General features: G+C 38.2%; 1 protein-coding gene and 1 non-coding gene across 4 annotated transcripts in view; one reads left to right on the top strand and one right to left on the bottom strand.

Moving 5' to 3' along the window:
• The window catches only part of SLC39A10 (solute carrier family 39 member 10), a 191376-nt gene that overhangs the window by 85482 nt on the left and 86035 nt on the right, over positions 1 to 19859 (top strand). Inside the window, exon 1 of one of the 3 annotated variants that reach the window (XM_066279347.1) lies at positions 4412 to 4465. The exons of the other annotated variants lie outside the window; for them this stretch is intronic. The gene's annotated coding sequence lies outside the window, so the exon portion shown is untranslated. Of the gene's footprint in view, positions 1 to 4411; positions 4466 to 19859 lie in introns of those variants that run through there. 3 annotated transcript variants of the gene reach the window in all.
• LOC136307074 (U6 spliceosomal RNA) lies at positions 13513 to 13619 on the bottom strand. The gene has a single exon (XR_010725766.1). It is a non-coding gene; the product is annotated as a U6 spliceosomal RNA (small nuclear RNA).

The raw sequence follows: 19859 nt of genomic DNA, 5'->3' as shown, positions 1-19859 counted from the left end.
AAATAACAAAGCATATCACCTTGGAATTCTGCATGTCTTTAACTGCAAAGGCTCGTTAACAATACAGCAACTAAAAACACAAGTACAATTCTTTCTGACTTAATTTAACAGTAAATAAACTAATTTCAGCATTAAGAATTTAAATCTTGCTTTTCTTCCACACAAATAAGCTAAAGTGAAATGAAGGAGAAAAGTCTTAAAGAGAAAGTATTCAGTCAGCTTTTGGATTCTTTGGTGTAAAGAACTGGTCATCAGAGTGTAATTTTACCAACAGCTGGATTTGAGTCTGCCCATTTCGGTTTCATCTTGTACAAGCAGAGCAGCTTGTATTGGCACGTTCTTTTCTTTGAAGTGATTCCACATTTAAGGGCAGTTAAACCATGAAACAAACTATGAAAGACTCTATCCTTGGTGGTTTTCCTGGTACAGCAGAAATATTACCCAATGTGCGTTTCAAGTTTAAAAGGCCAGCAAATGTAATTTAGTACTCAAGTTTTTATTCTTTGGGTTATGCCATCAATTAGTATTTAACCATCCTTCTTATTGACTAAATATTATTTTTCCAGCAGGTATTTGAATCCAAAATGACAATGATGTAGATGCTTACATGTGCTTTAAGAAAGTGTGTTATGTAATTTTAAAAAGAAAATCAACATCTATCGCATATGCACCTATTTGAAAGTATGCACCTAACACATAGAAGTATTATTCTATGCCACACTAACAGATGAGTAATTACACCTGCCCTCAAGGAGATTGCCATCTATTTTAGCTGATTTCATTCACCATATATGTTCTTTTCATGGGATAAGGGAATAATTAAGCTCTGTGTGTGTTGAGTTAAGTACCTTGCTTGAGCAGTAATGAGAAAAAATACTTTCGGAGTTAGATGGACCTGGGTTGAACCTTGGTTATGCACATTGAGTATTTTTGTTCCCTGGCCTGAGACTTTCACTTGGGGTACTAATTTTTAGCTTCTACAGGTTCAAGAGAGTTAAGTGTGATAATGTATTGAATATATAAAAATACTTATATATATATATATATATATAAGTTCTAAATTTTTAGCCCTTCCCCCTTGCATAGTATTTAAATAAAATGCTCAGGTGTAACATTGTTCATAATTTTCTCCATTAATTTTAGTCTAGGATTTTAAAATAATTTCATAAATGCAGCCAGCCAGGTTGTAGTGGCAATACTTTGGGTGGCACAGGGGGCAGCAGTCTAGTGGTTAAACATTCAAACAACATCAGAATGCCAGAACATAAAGCTCAAAAGCCAAGCCACCGTCCTTCCTTCCATTCCTCACCAGTCACAGCCTCTGCCAGAGCCGAGAGTATCTGGAGGGATGCGAACAGGACAAAAGAATTATTGGTATTTCTATAAAACCTGGAGAGAAAGAAAAAGTGAATAAGGAGGTAGGGATTTGCTTTGCCATTGTTCTATTAAAAAAAACAACACATAAATTATATCACAGGAATTTGACTAGAAATAAATATTGGTTTTTCTTTTATCTGCTCCCAATCTACCAGATCCATCAAGTGTTTTTTCACAGAGAACAGAAAGGAAAGCCCAACCCCACGCACACCTTTTAGTCCTGAACAATACTTTTCCATTCTGTTCAACAATGAAGTAAACTTGAGGTCAAACTTTAACGCTCTATCTGAAACCCAAATAATTGGTTTCCTCTTTGTATTCCTAGTTACTTACTCTTTACAACAATCTCCCTCAAAAGAAATTAGGGAGATGAAAGGGGCTCCCTAACTGAGAAATTATGAAACTGAAGTTCCCAAATCCTGCTTGTTATGCCTAGTAAGCTAAGAAATGTTAAAAAGAAAACAAATTGGTCATTTTGCCATCACCTGGGTGAAGGATTATTTTTCTGTATTTTTAAAGATGGGACTCTCTCTTTTAACTTTGTTGAACCTGTTGGCATTTTGGTGAAGGCTTTGTAACATGTACTTTCTTCTTCTGCTGTGAGTTTTCTTTTAACTTCACTTTTTAAAGTTTAATTGTAGATAACATATATACAGGGAAGTGTACAAATTTTAAAGTGTAAAGGTCAATGAATGTTTGTATACCTGATAGACCTGCATACATCAACCAGATCAAGATCTCTTTCAGCACACAGAAGGCTCCCTGGTGGCCCTTCCCACTCAGTGACCCTTCTCTGCTAACTCTGCTGGTTCTGAACTTTATATAAGTAGAATCACGAACTATGTGCTTTCTGGTGTATGGTTTGTTTTTATTTTAAAAAATTAAGTCACAGAGATTCAATTATTTTGCTCCATGTATCAATAATTTGTTCCTTTGTTACATAGTATTCCATTGACTGGATATACCACAATTTAGCCTTCCCTGTTGAGTATTTGCCTTGTTTTCATGACTTGACTATTTTAAGTAAAGCTGCCTTGATCATCTACTGTGGATTCTTAATTTTTTTCTAGGTTGCCTCTCTGTGGTAAATAGAATTGTGGAGAGAGTTTACAGGCTCCCAGCTAATCTTGCTCACATTAGTTCTTCAGATTATTTTGGCACCAAAATTAAAGGGCAATAAAAATCCTGTTTTCAAATTAAAAGGAAGAAAGAAAGAGAGGGAGGGGTGAAGGGAAATGTACAGGCATGTTAATATAAAACCTTAAACTCATAATTCCCATTTTATAGAGGTCTCTGATCGTCTGGATTTGCAGTGGCTAAATAAGTAGTGCTTACATGATTACAGACTTCTTTGCTTTACTTTTGGAAGTACTCCATGCCCTTTGGAAATTTAAATGTCAGGTCCCTTTAAAAAGTGATAAAATCACAGTGTCAATTGCAAGTACCAGGGCCAAGTTCACTAGAAAGTTTGTTTGATTTTGAGTGTTTCTTCTACAAGGGTTTCTTTTGTTTGTTTGTTTGTTTGTTTGTTTGTTTTTTAATTACACAAAGAGTCCGAACTCTTGAACAAATCCCAGGGAAACTGAGGAAAACGGTGATGTGCATCTTTTCCGTGTTCATTGTTTTGTTCAGTTACTATTCCTCTCCATCGCTGACTCTTACCTTTTGATTCCTTATTCTTCTTTCCCTAGATTTTTCTGCTATTGTTGCCACTTAGTTTGCTTCCTCAAATGTGGAAAGTCCTCAACATTCAAGTTTATTCCATTGAACCCTAAAACCTACTACATTAATAAATTACGTAGACAATTACCTAAACACTATTGCTTTCTAATTTTTATATACAGTTCATTTAAGAAACTGGCCAATTAAAATAATCACTGCATGGTAATAAGCAAATTATATGTTCAGTAGTTTTCTATTATAGAAATTTTCATTTCTATCATTAAGATTAAGCATAATTTTTTAATATGTGTTCATTTTGAGAATGTTAGTTTATTTTTAATTGTGTTCTTATTTGTTTAGTTTTAGGGAAATATACATATTCTTTGTAACATCATCCCTTATGGTTTGAAAGCATGTAGTAGTCATTTTCAATTAGGTTCATGCCTATTATAGTTTGAGATACTTCATCATAGATTAAATTATATCAAGCCATATTTCCTCCTAAGAGTAGCTACCTCATACTGTGAAGTACATTGCAAATGCTATGACAATAGTGACAAATGGCTATGCAAACATAGCATGCCAAGTTCTGGACATTAACACTTTAACCAAAAAGAGTTCATCTAACTAAAAAAAAAAAAAGTCAATTTTCAGTTTTTAACAGTCACAGGTAGAAGTTTAAAATATGGTTAGAATTTCTTTAGCCTTTAGGGCTGGACGAGTTGAAGCTTCTATGATGAGTGTTACACCTCACCATTCATGTGCTGGAAGCAGTTTTATTTAAAGATAGAATGGAAAGTACACATGTAGGCCAAAGTTTAGAGAGAAAAGAGAAATACTTGTGTTGAAGGGCAGTGGCCATAGAAATGTACTAGATAATTAATGTAGAAAAAGGTTGGCATTTATTATGTTTCTTGGAAGGACATTTTTGTGTCTCCTTAGTTCTCTTTAAAACCACACAAGTAGTTAGTTCCATCTGGGAAAGAATTCTCTGTTCTAACCGACATTCCAAGGCCAACTCTCAGGCTTTCCTTAAAACAGGCTTTGTATTAAGCGGTGGTGAAATAGCCCTTTGTTAGCTTATATACTTCTAGGTTCAAAAAGCTGAAGTGATAAAAATATAAATTGTAATTCTATTTAGAAAAAAATCCCACTTTTGCTAGAGCTGGTTTTGAATTCTTATGATAGCGTATAACTCGTTCAAGGTTCCCATTAAGCATTTACAATTAGCTCAGTGTTAGGGAGCAGGAGGAACCTGTTGATACAGCTCCTTTAAGTGCTGTGGGTTTCAAAACAACTGGACAGATAGATAGCACACATTCCTGTGGTGGGAGGCAGCGGTGAGTTGATAGCCTTTCCCATTCATTCAAAGAAGGAGAAGGGACTGAACCTACCTCCCAACAACAGGTGAAGTTAAACCAGTCCTGTAAGTGGATTGATTTGTTATATAAATCAGAGTTCTGTTCGTGGGGGCCATAGCAATTCTTTCTGATCTGGTACCCTTCTATTCCCCTACCCCACCTCCTGAGACCACTTAGATCACTGCTGGGAAAAATATTTCTTGTTCAGAGATGTCTTTCTTCTTTCTTGCTAATAGAACATTTTGTTTCCTTTCAGTTCAAAGGGAGATTTCTTTTTCCTTTTTGTCTGGTCTGTGTGCTTTGCCTAATACATTACATTGTTTCTCTTTTCTTTTGTTACCATGCTTGTGTACATCTTAAAAACAAAAATAAATGCATGCTTTATAAACACAAAAAAGAAGCTTACAGCTGTTCTCAGTGATTATGTTCTTTGAGCATTTAAATTTTTGAAAGTGCTTAGAAATTAAAAAAAAAACCCATTTATCAAAAACTTCTTACAGAACCCCATTCTGTAAAATTTTTTACTTTTGCTTTTATGGATTATTTACAAAAACGCCTAGTGTATTTCAGCAATAATTATGCATGTATTCGTGCAGTGGAGGCTCAACAGATTAAGGCTTTAGAATGACTTTTTATTCGTTACTTATCCAGAGAAGTGGATTTCAGGTAGGTAAAAACGTTATTCAGGGCAACAACATAACTGAAAAGAGAATGACATATCATATAAGGGTTGTGAAAGCAAGAGAAAATGGTTGCTGATATTTATTCTTTGAAATCCATGTGCTAGTATTGCCATTTAAAATTTTGTAACTTGCCTGACCAGGCGGTGGCGCAGTGGATAGAGCGTCAGACTGGGATGTGGAAGACCCAGGTTCGAGACCCCAAGGTTAAGTGCGGACTCATCTGGTTTGAGCAAAGCTCGCCAGCCTGGACCCAGGGTTGCTGGCTCGAGTATGGGGTTACTCGGTCTGCTAAACAAGGCCCGCAGTCAAGGCCCATATGAGAAAGCAATCAATGAACAACTAAGGTGTCGCAACAAAAAACTGATGATTGATGCTTCTCATCTCTCTCCGTTCCTGTCTGTCTGTCTCTATCTATCCCTCTTTCTGACTCTCACTCTGTCTCTGTTAAAAAAAAAAATGTAACTTGTCAAAATCTTTAGTAATAGAGGGAGACCTTCTGAGGCGTGTCTTCTCCTGTCCAGAACACCTCCCCCTCCCTTTCTGCAGCCCCAGGACTCAGTGGTCCTTGATAGTCAAGACAACACCACTGCACAGCTGACAGTATCTAATCGAAGCCATGGATTCTCTGACTCAGCCACACTTTTATCTCGTGAGGTCACTTCATTTTAGCAACAGTGACATAAACTTTCCAGGAAGCAGGCCGACTAGGAATATCGCTTCCAAGGGATAAAGTCAAAGGACTGGGAATAGCACCCGTTACACAGTAAGAGCTCAGTATTCGTTCCAACAATCTTCAGCTCTTTCCTTCCTGCCAGGTATATTTCCAACCAGATCATGAAGGAGACAGCTTTTCTTTTTTCTAGCACATTTACAACCCTGGCTTTAGAAATATTGAGGGACTTGACATTACCAAAGTTAAGGAATTAAGCTCGTACTCAGCATTCCAAGCCCTCCACACCGCTACGCAGGCGTCCCCAAACTATGGCCCGTGGGCCGCATGCGGCCCCCTGAGGCCATTTATCCGGCCCCCACCGCACTTCCTTCCATAAGGGGCACCTCTTTCATTGGTAGTCAGTGAGAGGAGCACTGTATGTGGCGGCCTTCCAACTGTCTGAGGGACAGTGAACTGGCCCCCTGTGTAAAAAGTTTGGAGACCCCTGCTAGCTTTATATCTCCAAGATACCCTTTAAATTTTCCTTAAAGGAGTTGGGAAGGAGAGTTTTGAGCGGGTGGTAGTTCGGTACTTCTACCCACCTAATTGAGAGCAGTGTTACATACTAAACTTTGCTACACAATAATGTTGGTAAGGATGCTCTAGTAGCTCAATTATTTTAAAAAATAAATACCAAAAACCCACATTAAAAATGTCTGCCTTTAGACAAATGCCACTGAGCCACTACTCCCTCTCAAATTGGGCGGCCTCAGGCATCTTTTCAATGGCTTCTGACTGATTTCAGTTGAGTGATTGCCAGCAGTAGAGGTGGAACAAAAAATTTTTTTAAAGATTTTATTTATTCATTTTTAGAGGAGAAAGAGAAGGGGAGAGGAGCAGGAAGCATCAACTGCCTGGACCAGGCAAGCCCAGGTTTTTGAACTGGCGACCTCAGTGTTCCAGGTTGACACTTTATTCACTGTGCCACCACAGGTCAGGTGTAAGTGAAAAAATTAAAATATCTACACCTAGAGTCTGTATTTTCTCAAAAAAAAACAAACAAACTGATACTATATAATGAGTGGCCACTCCCTGGGAAGAGCACAAGGTTCTCTAGAGCAGGACTTCTCAAACTCGATAGTGTATATGAGAATCACTGGAGATAATATCACAGTGCAGATTCTGATTTTGTAAGTCCAGGGTGGGGCCTGGGATTCTACATTTTTAAAAAGGCACAGGTGATGAGAATGCCGCTGGTCCATGTTGTTATCGTCTGGGCAGTTTTGTAAAAATGCAGATACCTGGTTCAATCCCCATTCCATTTTCCTTCCCACCCCCCTCCACCCCGTCCCAGGTTTCTAATTGAATTGGCCTGGGTTATGGCCTGTGCTAGGGATTTTGAAAATCTCTCAGGTAATATTAATAATACGCTGCCAAGTTTAAGAACCTCTAGATCCTGTTTTTAATCGGTATACACTTGGCAAATTTATTCACTTACACAGTAGTCCCCTCTTAACCGCTGTTTCAGTTACCCACACACAGTCAGCCGGGGCCTGAAAATATTAAATGAGAAATTCCAGAAATAAACAGTTCATAAGTTTTAAATTGTGAAACTTTCTGAGTAGGATGATAAAATCTCATGCTCTTTTGCCTCGTCCTGCCTGTTTGAGAATCATTCCTTCTTCCAGCATGTCTGTGTGCTGTACGCTTCCCACCCATTAGTCAGTTAGTAGCCCTCTGGGTTATCAGATCAGTTATCAGAGAGAAAGATAGAGAGGGGTAGAGAGAAAGGACATTCATATAGCTTTTACTTGTATATAGTGATAATTGCTCTATTATTATTTTATTGTTCATCTCTTGCTGTGCTTCACATGTAAATTAAACTTTATCATAGGTATGTATATATAAGAATCAACAAGTGTATATAAGGTTCAGTACTATCCACAGATTCAGGAATCTACTGGGAGTCTTGAGGGACGGATTATTTTTGGATAAGGAGAGATTACTGTATGCATAATGTGCCGCTGGCTCTGTAGGCATTTGATTTTCTGAATTAAATACCCTGCCCTTTCTTGGAAAAATCACATCTGTCTTTGAAAACCCCTTTTCAAATACTACTGAAATTTTCAAATATATAATACTTTTAAGAATTCTTCTTTACTCTAAATCCCGTACAACTTTATTCATAACTCCTAAGGGAATGAACGCATTCTGCCCTGTACTTTTATATGCATTTAAGGTCTACCGGAAAGTTCTGTTCGTTTTTGGAATAAAACAAAATACAAATTTTTCTTACTGTCAATAAACTTTATTAAATAATGTAATTGCCATTATTATTAATGATTTCTTCCCAGCATGAGGGCAATTTGTATATCCCATTTTTGAAAAATGTTTTATCTTTTGATGCGAAAAAGTGAACCAGTGCTTGTTTGATATCTTCACTTTTGAATTTTTTGCCCTTCAAAAAATTTTGTAAGGACAAAAACAAGTGATAGTCAGTATTATTCCTTCACCAAACACTTTCAATAAATTTCTACATGCTTCTGTAGCATTTCTTCCTTGTTGAAATATGTAAAAATTACAGTGGCGTAAATGAACTTTATCAGTAGCCATGGGTATACTATCGCTTCACACATAAAACTAACGTGAATCAACTTTGTTTTAGTTAATTTATACATACATACGTCAGTATGTATACATTAAGTGATAAAAATAGAGAGGCACACATGCGCCAAATAAACATGTGCTTACGTGTCAACTTGTGATAGAAACGGACAGAACTTTCCGGTAGACCTTATATTTATTTTACCTCTCTGTCTACTTGATAAACTACCTAATGGCAAACATTGTCTCACCTCCTTTAGCTTTTTCTATGGTTTCCAAACCAGTGCCCCACATAGTGCCCTGAGCATTCTTTCCTCATTTTTATTTTAAAAATATTTTTAATTGATTTTGAGAGAGAGAAGAAGAGAGAGAGAGGAAGGGAGAAGAGAGACTGAGCAATATCAACTCATAGTTGCTTCACTTAAGTTGTTCATTGATTGCTTCTTGTACATGTTTTGACTGAGGGGCTCAAGCTGAGCCAGTGACCCCTTGCTCAAACCAGCAACCTTGGACTCAAGCCAGTGACCCCTTCTTCAAACCAGTGACCTTGGGCTCAAGCCAGTAACCTTGGGCTTCAAGTCAGCTACCTTTGGGTTCAAGCCAGCAACCTTGGGATCATGTTTATGATCCCATGCTCAAGCTGGCGACCTCGGGGTTTTGAATTTAGACCTCAGTGTTTCAGGTCACCACTCTATCCACTGAACCTCTACTGGTCAGGCTCTTTGTCCATTTTTATATTGGGTTGTTAGTAATTTTCTTGTTGATTTCTAAAAGCTTTTTATGTATTAAAACTATGGTACTTAAAAAAGATTTTTTCCATTGATCTGAGAGAAAAAGGTAGAGTGAGAGACAGAGAGAAGCATCAACTCATTGTTTTACTTAGTTGTTCCATTTAGTTGTATATTCATTGATTGCTTCTCTTATGGGCCCTGACTGGGGATACTCTACATGCCAGGTGATACTCTATCACTGACACAACCGGCCAGGGCAATTCCAGGAATTTAAATCATAGTTTGAAATGACCTTCCCTACTCCAAGACCATAATGAATTCTTCTCATGTTACATTCTAGAACCTTTACAGCTCTGCCTTTAACATTCAAGTCTTTGATCTTTCATACATATTTGGTATGTGATGTAAGGTGCAGACCTGATTGTTTCTGTATGCCCCTACTCTGTCAAAATACCTGTATTAAATACTTCTTAAAAAACATAACTGGCCCTGGCCGGTTGGCTCAGCGGTAGAGCGTCGGCCTAGCGTGCGGAGGACCAGGGTTCGATTCCCGGCCAGGGCACACAGGAGAAGCGCCCATTTGCTTCTCCACCCCTCCGCCGCGCTTTCCTCTCTGTCTCTCTCTTCCCCTCCCGCAGCCAAGGCTCCATTGGAGCAAAGATGGCCCGGGCGCTGGGGATGGCTCTGTGGCCTCTGCCCCAGGCGCTAGAGTGGCTCTGGTCGCAACATGGCGACGCCCAGGATGGGCAGAGCATCGCCCCCTGGTGGGCAGAGCTTCGCTCCTGGTGGGCGTGCCGGGTGGATCCCGGTCGGGCGCATGCGGGAGTCTGTCTGACTGTCTCTCCCTGTTTCCAGCTTCAGAAAAATGAAAAAAAAACAAAAACATAACTGTGAGAGCATTGAAGAAGGGAAGCAAGACTTGTATCTAGGAGACCAGTCTAGGGATATAAAAAGTCATGGGATACCAAAGCAAAGGAGAGGTTAATAAAGTTTAAATATTCAATTAGTGTAGTAAGATGTACAGCAAGTATCGTACATAGAAGCTGCTATTGCCACCACCCCTTCACGGTAGACCTGACTCATCTGTCATTGTATTTCTTAAAACATACTGTTTCAAGCAGCCACTTCCAATTAATTAAAATGGACACATTTGCCATCCCTGGTGTAGGATTTGATTTGGGAGAAGTTAGGGAGAAAGAGAAGTGGCGAGACAGGTAGATGAAAAGGAAGGTCATGTCAGAGTCTTGAATTCATAGTAAGAAATATAAAATGATGTGATTTTTTTAAGTCAAAAACTGACTTACAGATTTGGGGATGGAGAGATAATAAAGAAAATGAATTTGGTCTTGAATTTCAGATATCAATACTGTATTTGTACTGTTTGTATTTGCTTAGCACTGGGTTAAAACTACAATGTGTTTAGAAATAAAGATTTAGTTTGGATTCACACAAAGTTAATTACTTGAGGAAAGAAACTATATATGCGAAAGCTGGAGAATGCAGTGAGGTCTGTGAAATCCCAGTATTAAAGATGACTGCCTCAGAAATTAAGGGAAAAGATGAACTCGCAAATGGAGCATGTAATAATAAAGACAACAACAAAATTTGATACAGGTCTACATAAATTGAGATAAGAAGCATAAAGTGATCTTACGATAATAATTCAACATCAGCCTCCACCAGCCATTACCAACATATTATGTTCAAGTTTGGGCTTTGGAACTTTAGACATTAAAATCCTGGAAAACATTCAAAGAGAAACAAAGATAATTAAAAGGTTTGAAAAATAGCTAATAGCTAAATAGTAGCATGAAAATATATAAATATTTGAGTTAGTCCAGAGAAAAGAAGAACAAATGGTGACTTCCTTCAAAATAGGTAAAGGTGCTATATAAATATAAATATTTATATGTTTCTCTCCTGACCAAGTGGTGGCATAGTGAATAAATGCTGGCTTGGGACACTGAATACCCAGCTTCAAAGCTCCAAGGTCAGGTTATGTGCAGGCTCAGCAGCTTGAGCCCAGGGGACCTGGCTTGAAGCCCAAGGTCCCTGGCTTGATCAAGGAGATCACTGGCTCAGCTGAGGTCTCCCCCCAACCCCCTGCAAGGCGCATATGAGAAAGCAATCAATGAACAACTAAAGTGCCTATGAGTTGATGCTTCTCATCGCTCTCTCTTCCTGTCCATCTGTCCCTGTCTGTCTCTCTCCTTTTCTCAGTAAAAAAAAAGAAAAAAAGAAATAACTATTTCTCCAGAGTTCAGAAAAAGAGAAAAAAGGGTTAAACTGTAAACTTATATGCATGAGATATGGGGCAAAAGTTCCTGAGATGGAAGTTAGATATTACATTCGAGTTAAATTCGATAGTTCAAGTTGTCCGCAGGTTAGAAAACTTCTGTCTGTGGATCTCTTAGGCATGGAGAACTACATAGGAAATCCTCTGCTGACCAAGCACTCTGTACTTAAGGATACAGTTCCTGATCCCTGCCAGCAAAACTCCACCACAAACCTTGTGCCAGTTTCTGTTGTCAGATCCTCATTTTAGAAGCTCATCGCCGCCACCAGTGTCCCGTCAAGAGCCATGTATTCATTCAATAACTATTTTTGAACGATACATGTGAGACATTATTTTAGGCACACAAAACAGAAGAAAGGACTGTATCCAAAGTTTGAGTGTTGCTCTATATCAGGTTCTGAGCAATTAGCTAGCTGCTCAGCTCTAAAAGCCACCTTCTTGAAAGCCTGTCTCTTGCACTTCCTGGATCCCTCCTTTATTGCCTCCCCAAATTCCTGCTGGTCTGGTATCTCAGAGATCAGTTCAAGGCACTGGAGAATGCTTGCTCCAAAAATAAGTAGAGATTTCAAGAGTCTGGATTTAATATTTTTAAAACAGAACACTGATTGTCCATAGTTTACATTTGTATCAAAAGTCATTCAAGATGTAATTTATTCATTGGGCTTCCTCATTTCCTTTTTAACTGTGCTGTCTGATACTAGTGAGTGTGACAGTATGATGCTCAGTGATGGTGCTTACTGGAGCCTTACTTTTTGAGAGTGACTCATTTTAATTGCTCAGACAGGCAAAATTAGAATACACATCATTTAGGTAGTCTGTTTATATAATACATGGAGATACACTATGTATTTTTAGATGCTTTGTAATGTAAAATACATGGAAAGAAGGCCAAATTTCTAAAAAGGATACATGTTTAGAAATTAGCTGAATGTTTCTTAAAGGCATATTTAATATTAAGAATTGATTGATATTTGGATTGTGAGTTCTTTGATTCCTTAAAGACAATATGTGTTGGAGTTCACTTTCTTGGTATTGAACTCAGCATTGAGGCAAAAGTCTGCTTCCATTTTTGTGGAATTCAGCCACACTCACTGATTTAGAAGCTACCTGTAGGATAAGTAAGTAGTCCCATAACTCCTGTTATTATTATTTCCAAATGCTTTGAAGCATTCCAATACCACTTAATATCATTCTTCAGTTAGAGGATATGCTTAAGGTGCAGGGCTGGCACGATTAGAAATGACCATTTTACTGGTAAAAGCTTCACCAATTCAGAGATGCACAAATTGGCCAGAATAAATGTGTAACTGTTAAAGTATGAAATGACCCAACATTGAAACAAGTTTGGCTTGGAGAGATAGATGTTAACACACAGATTTATTGTAACTGTTCAAGAACAGGCAGACCTTGATGACTTGATGATTCCCAGAACAAAAGACAAAGAGGGTGGGGAGGGATATAGAGCACCCCAAAATTAATTGTGTTTTTATAGAACAGTTACCTATTATAATAAATCCAATGACCAACTCTCCTTGCTTAAGAAAATATACTAGATGCTATAAACCTCATTCATTAAATCTGCATAGATATAGTCTGTAATATAAGGAATAGTTTGCAGAAGAAAAATCTGAGGCTGGATAGTTTTAATAATGTCCCCTACTTAGAAAACGTCAGTGCTGTGATTCAAACTTGTCTATTTGATTTAAATCTGTGCTTTCATTACAACACATTGGTTCTTACTATTGAGCCTATTATTACACTTGTTTTTCCCTTTAAGTTTTTAAAAAATATTTATTTTATTGATTTTTATAGAGAGAGGAAGGGAGAAGGAGAGACGGATAGGAACATCAATTTGCCCCTTTATATACCCTGACCAGGGATAGAACCGGCAACCTCGATGCTTTGGGACAATGCTCTAACCCAGGGGTCCCCAAACTTTTTACACAGGGGGCTAATTCACTGTCCCTCAGACCGTTGGAGGGCCGGACTATTAAAAAAAAACTATGAACAAATCCCTATGCACACTGCACATATCTTATTTTAAAGTAAAAAAACAAAATGAGAACAAATACAATATTTAAAATAAAGAACAAATAAATTTATTTATTTATTTATTTATTTATTTATTTATTTATTTATTTATTTTTTAAATATGGAACGCTTCACGAATTTGCGTGTCATCCTTGCGCAGGGGCCATGCTAATCTTCTCTGTATCGTTCCAATTTTAGTATATGTGCTGCCGAAGCGAGCACATTTATTTATTTTTTAAATTTTGATTTCTTTTTTTTTAATTTTTCTTTTATTAATTTTTAGAGAGGAGAGAGAGTGAGTGAGAGAGAGTGAGAGAGAGAGAGAAGGGGGAGGGAGGAGCAGGAAGCATCAACTCCCATATGTGCTTTGACCAGGCAAGCCCAGGGTTTTGAACCAGCGACCTCAGCATTCCAGGTCGACACTTTATCCACTGCGCCACCACAGGTCAGGTCAGAACAAGTAAATTTAAATCAACAAACTGACCAGTATTTCAATGAGAACTATGCTCCTCTCACTGACCACCAATGAAAGAAGTGCCCCTTCCCAAAGTGCGGGGGGGTGGGGGGGTGGGGGGCGGTAGATAAATGGCCTCAGGGGGCTGCATGCATCCCACAGGCCGTAGTTTGGGGACCCCTGCTCTAACCAACCAAATTATCCAGCCAGAGCCCCTTTCATTTTAAGCATTGTAACATTTCCAAAAGTATTTTGGGTTAGATAGACCTACTAAAGTGAACATTTTCCATATGAAGCAGTTAGATGACAATATGAAAACTTTTACCTAGTCAGCCATACCTCCTAGGCATAGGTCAAGGTAGTTTTAACGACAGGGGGCTTAAAGAGAATTCAAGTGTTTGAAAAAAATAATAATCATGGTGAATGTGGCAAAGGGACTTGTAAATAAAAACCAAAAGAAAGTTTAGACATCATTTATATCTCGGTTTGAGGAACAAGCAAAAATAACAATAGCTGGAGATGCCAAAGAGATAATGTCACCAAGTAGTAATTATATAAACTAAGTCTGCTAAGCTGAGAAAACATAACTGAAACAGATATAAAGGAAGCAGAGGTGAAAGTCTTGTATGTAAATGAATGATGTCACTTTAAAGCAGAATTTGAGATCCATTTAATAAAAAGTTCATTGTTTTCTGGGCTGTTCTGCCAAATGATACAAGGGCATGTATTTTCATGACATGATTGGTTTTGAGTGTACTATTCTATCAATAATATGATTTTTCCCAAGTATAAGCTGTAACATTTAAATATTAATATTTCTGCTTAGGCTCATTTAGAATTGCCTTAGTGCTCTTATGAATTTTTATTATAAGAACACAATCTCTCCTGACCCGTGGTGGCGCAGTGGATAAAAGCATTGATCTGGAATACTGAGGTTGCTGGTTCGAAACTCTGGGCTTGCCTGGTCAAGGCACATAGGGGAGTTGATGCTTCCTGCTCCTTCCTCCCTCCTTCTCTCTTTCTCCCTTTCTCCCCTCTCTAAAATGAATAAATAAAAAATATTAAAAAAGAACACAATCTCCTCTTCCCTACCCCTCCAACTAGATTGTTCATGTTACATTCTTGTACAAGAAGTAAATGTATTCTTTTGGGCTCAGTGTACATTTTTTTGAACAAGAAAGGCCATATTAAACCTAATATTTACTGTGAAACAAAAAGCTAGTACTCTATACATACAGAGTCTTAAGAAGGGTAATTTTGATTTTGGCTCTATAACTAAAGTTTAAGGCCACCCATTAATGGCATGCTTTAGCTTTCAAACAGAAATTTGGCCCAGAAAAGAAAACATTTTTGGCTTATTTCCAAATTTCAAATGGGTCAGAATGGAATATACTTGTATTACTTTTATTTATATTGTCTTTTTTCTGAACAACTTGCTTTTTTATCCTTTTAAAATAAAACAGCCTAAAAACATTGCAAATATACTTGTACCATTGCAAAAGTATTCCATCAAAGTAATGGTCTTTTAGTCATTTTTTAAATAAAAGGAAAACTTGAGCCTGACTTGTGGTGGCACAGTGGATAAAGTGTAGATCTGGAATCCTGAGGTCGCTGGTTCGAAACCCTGGGCTTGCCTGGTCAAGTTACATATAGGAAGCAACTATGAGTTGATGCTTCCCGCTCCTCTCCTCCTTCTCTCTCTCTCTCACTCTTTCTCCTCTAAAATCAGTCAATAAAAATATCTTTAAAAAAATAAAATAAAGCAAAACTTGAGAAGCAATACATGAACAACTAAAGTGAAGCAACTACAAGTTGATGCTTCTCATTTCTCTTCTCCCACCTTACCTCTCTCTCTCTCTCTCTCTCTGTCTCCAAAAACAAACAAACAAAAAACACCAAAAAACAACCCAAAGCAAAACTTAAACTCACACACATACACACACACTCAGATATACAGATTGGGGAAATATTAGACCAAGGATTCAAAATTTAAAACAAAGATTTGCTGATAATGTCTTGTCAGGAAGAAATAAAGGAGCGGATCATTCACCAGTCAAAATCTGGCCACCCCTTCAGTTGTATCCACACATGAAGGAAGGCCCTTCGGTTCTATATGTTCAAGATACAGATGTGATTGCCTACTCAGGAAAAGAGAAGATAAATGTTCTACTCTTAAGCTGGCAAACTTCAACAGGCAAATTCAAAAGGTGCTGATAACGTACTTTTGAGAATAGTCACAATCTTTGCCTAGTGAGGTATTAAAGATTAAGACTTTATTGACAACTAATCAGCCAGTTATATAAGGAGTGCTTCTTCACTCTCCAGCCACATCCTGAGCCATTTATGAATGTACCTATGTGTGCAAGGCATTGGGATGAGAGATAAGCAAGAAAAATGTCAAAGATAAGGTCTTTGCCCATCCTGCACTGCTCAATGGATACCAAAAACTGAAGCCAAGTCAGGGATATCAAAAATTTTAAAAAGCTCAGCAATGACAAACTTACCAAGTTTTTATGAGCAGAAAATACTGGAGAGAAGCTCTTAATTTAAACATGCATGTAAATTTTGCATTTTGAAATGTATAACTTGGTGTACCGACTTTATTTCTAAGGAATTATAATCTTTTCAGAGTTCCAAGCCTCTAATGGGACCCTGTCCTCACCTTCTTTACCTTGAAGCAATGAAAAACTCTGCTATTTTCTTCTGTTCTACACTCTTCTCTTTATTTTCCCCCTGGAGATAGCTGTTGTACAATCAGAAACCCTAAAGTTTGTCAGAGTCTCCTTGGGCTAGGTAGGCTGTAGGGCCAGAGGCCACCGCCATCATGGCCATTCACATGCAGGTTCACATTAGATTCGGACAGACAGTAAAGAAACAGTGGAGCCAAAGAACGGTGGGCCATTCCTTTATTAAAGTCTCGCACAGACTGATGAGCAACACACAGGGAAAACACTTCCCTCTTCATTCAGAGCTCTGAAAACCCTGACACATTCTCTGGTTTCACAACCAGGAGAACCTTCTCCGGTTCCTCCTAGAATCAAAGGCCCCACCAGTCTCAGCGGAGTTTGCAAAAGCTCCTTACTTCTGGTTCCCCATCTGCACACCTTTTCCCTTCTCTGCCAACATGGCTTCCTCCTCAGCACTTTGCATTCCCTCTGCTCTCACTCTGCAAACACGGCTTCCTTCTCTCCCTCTTCTTCTTCCCTGCTCTTTTTCCTCCAAACTTTCTGGCAGGAAAACCTCTCCTCCAGCAAACATTAGCAAAACAATGGCCCTTCCCAAGCAGGAAGTTAATTTGCAATTTCGCAGACCACATATACCTGGCGCTGCCCAGCCCCCAATGCAAGCTATAAGCGAGTGAACATAAAAATCATATTTTACAAACTTATTTGACCAACAAAGGTCTCATTCTTTTTTATTTTATTATTCTTTTATTATTATTATTATTACTATTATTATTAGTGAAAGGGTGGGAGATAGAGAGATAGACTCTTACATGTGCTGCAGCTGGGATCCACCTGGCAACCCCCATCTTGGGCCAATGCTCGGATCAACCAAGCTATCCTTAGTGTCTGAGGCCAAAGCTCGGACCAATAGAGTCACAGTCTGCGGGAAGAGAAAAGGGAGAGAAGGGGCAGAGAGAGGGGGAAGGAAGCAGATGATCATTTCTCATGTGTGCCCTGACTGGGGTTCTAACCCAGGACATCTGCACACCGGGCTGACTCTATCCACTGAGCCAACTGACCAGAGCTCAGAAGGCCTTATTCTTCTTTTTCTTTCTTTTTCTTTTTTTTTTTTGTATTTTTCTGAAGTTGGAAACGGGGAGGCAGTCAGACAGACTGCCAGTATGCCCACCAGGGGGGGCTGCTCTGCCCATCTGGGACATCGCTCCGTTGCAACCAGAGCCATTCTAGCGCCTGAGGCAGTGGCCAAGAAGCCATCCTCAGCGCCCAAGCCAACTTTGCTCCAATGGAGCCTTGGCTGCAGGAGGGGAAGAAAGAGAGAGAGAAAGGAAGGAGAGGGGGAGGGGTGGAGAAGCAGATGGGCGCCTCTCCTGTGTGCCCTGGCCAGGAATCGAACCCGGGACTCCTGCATGCCAGGCCGACGCTCTACCACTGAGCCAAACGGCCAGGGCCCAGAAGGCCTTATTCTTGAAGTTCAGAGAGTGAGACCCCGATGGCAATGAAACTGATTCTACCTTGATGGTCTGAGTGTGTAGTAGGGCTACTTTCCAGTTTACCTCTGTTTTATTTCTGGACTTCTGAAATGAGAGTAATGAGTAAAATTTTAATTGGACATATAAAAGATAATGTAATACAAGTACTCTTTTCCTGGCCATGAAATGAGATTGCTAATCTATATAATTTCTTTAAAAAATGAAAACTCAAACAAATCTTCTATAATTCTGTGGAAATGGAAGTATAAGAGTTTCTTTTTAAAAACCTAACCACTTATGGGTTTTAGGGAATCTTAAAGAGCAGAGACAGTAATTAGAAAGGGTCAGCTGGAGAGAAACTGCAAAGTGAAGATAAGGATGGAGAGGATGTCAGGAAAAATATCAATGGGTAATAATTTCACTGAGTAAATTCTCCCAAAAGAGAATATTTTTCTGTGTAGAGGTACTCATCTGTATCTGAGACTTACAAACTGGCTGGCAAGTTTTAGTGGCAGGAAAATTGATAAATAGTTATAGCCTGGAGATACAATTTTTCTCCTTGCACATAAATGTCTTTGGATGTCCCTTAGCTATTTTTATCTCAAAGCATTAATCTATTTTTCTTGGTGCAAATAAATTCATGATGATGCATCAGTAAGTTCTCAACAGCTCAAAGGTTTTCTTAAATTGTTTTTTAAAATATTACTTTTCCATATTAAATTAAGGGTTCACTATTATCTAAGAAGTGATCTGAATTTGGAGTTTGTAATTAGGGATATATGTAAATTACCTTTGCTGTAATGACTAGATAATTTATTCCTGATCCATCTTTTAAAACAGTAGTTCTAGAAATCTGCATTAAAACAAAGCAAAAACCTTTCTCGATGACTCATGCTTACTTTAATGTTTTAAACAAATAGCAACAACTTCAACAATTGTTTATTCTTTCATTTTAAAATAAACTATGAAGACCCTCATTTAAATAAATGCCCAGTTTATGTCATGTGTATCAGAAACTGGCAATGTGATCTGAGAGTAGTACCAACTTCCCACCATTACCAACATACCCTAAAGGCAATTGTGTTACCCAAATTAACAAAACCCCAAAATAATACAGTTACCTGAGTAGCTGAAAAATGAGGAAAAGACTTCCTAAGGGCCTACCAACTCTAGCATTTCATAATTCTTAAAATGATTTGTTTTTATTTAATCTATAGCAAGACATTTTCTTATACAATGGGAAATAAGGCCACAAAAAAATTGGCAACAAGGCAGGTAAAGATGAGAGAAGTAAAATGTATATACGCACATAGAATACAAATAGCTGGATGTTGCATTGAGAATCTCTAGATATCAAGGGGCAACAAAGACAAAAACAAAAAGAAATAAAATAGAAAACCATTGGTTATATTAGAGAAGAATAGTAATGCCAAACACGGGAGCAGATCATTGTCAACATCCAATTTTGCAGACCTCACACTTCTGGTAGTGTCTGTTCTGTGTGCAACTTATTAAGTTCCTTGCAGAAGAAATCTCTTTGTGAGTTAGAACTACTAAACTTTAGAAATAAACTTCTTGTATAAGGAACAAAGATGGAGATTTTGAGTAAGATCAGCAAAATGTCAATAAAATTAATGTCATGTCCTCTTTGTTTACTAAAAAGTTATAATTGAAACATGAGTAGATGTTTTAATGCAACAATTAAAGCATACATTGAAACAATAAATATTTGTAGACTATTCATTGTACATGAGAGAAATTGGGGGAGATATAGATGAATAACACAGGCTGTAAACTCTGGGAGTTTATGACAGAACTTGTACAGTTGATGAATTGTTTGTACTTTGAACGT

The sequence above is a fragment of the Saccopteryx bilineata genome, chromosome 5 (assembly GCF_036850765.1).
Source record: "Saccopteryx bilineata isolate mSacBil1 chromosome 5, mSacBil1_pri_phased_curated, whole genome shotgun sequence".
Classification (NCBI taxonomy): Eukaryota; Metazoa; Chordata; class Mammalia; order Chiroptera; family Emballonuridae; genus Saccopteryx; species Saccopteryx bilineata.
This window is presented reverse-complemented; position numbering and strand designations above follow the sequence as displayed.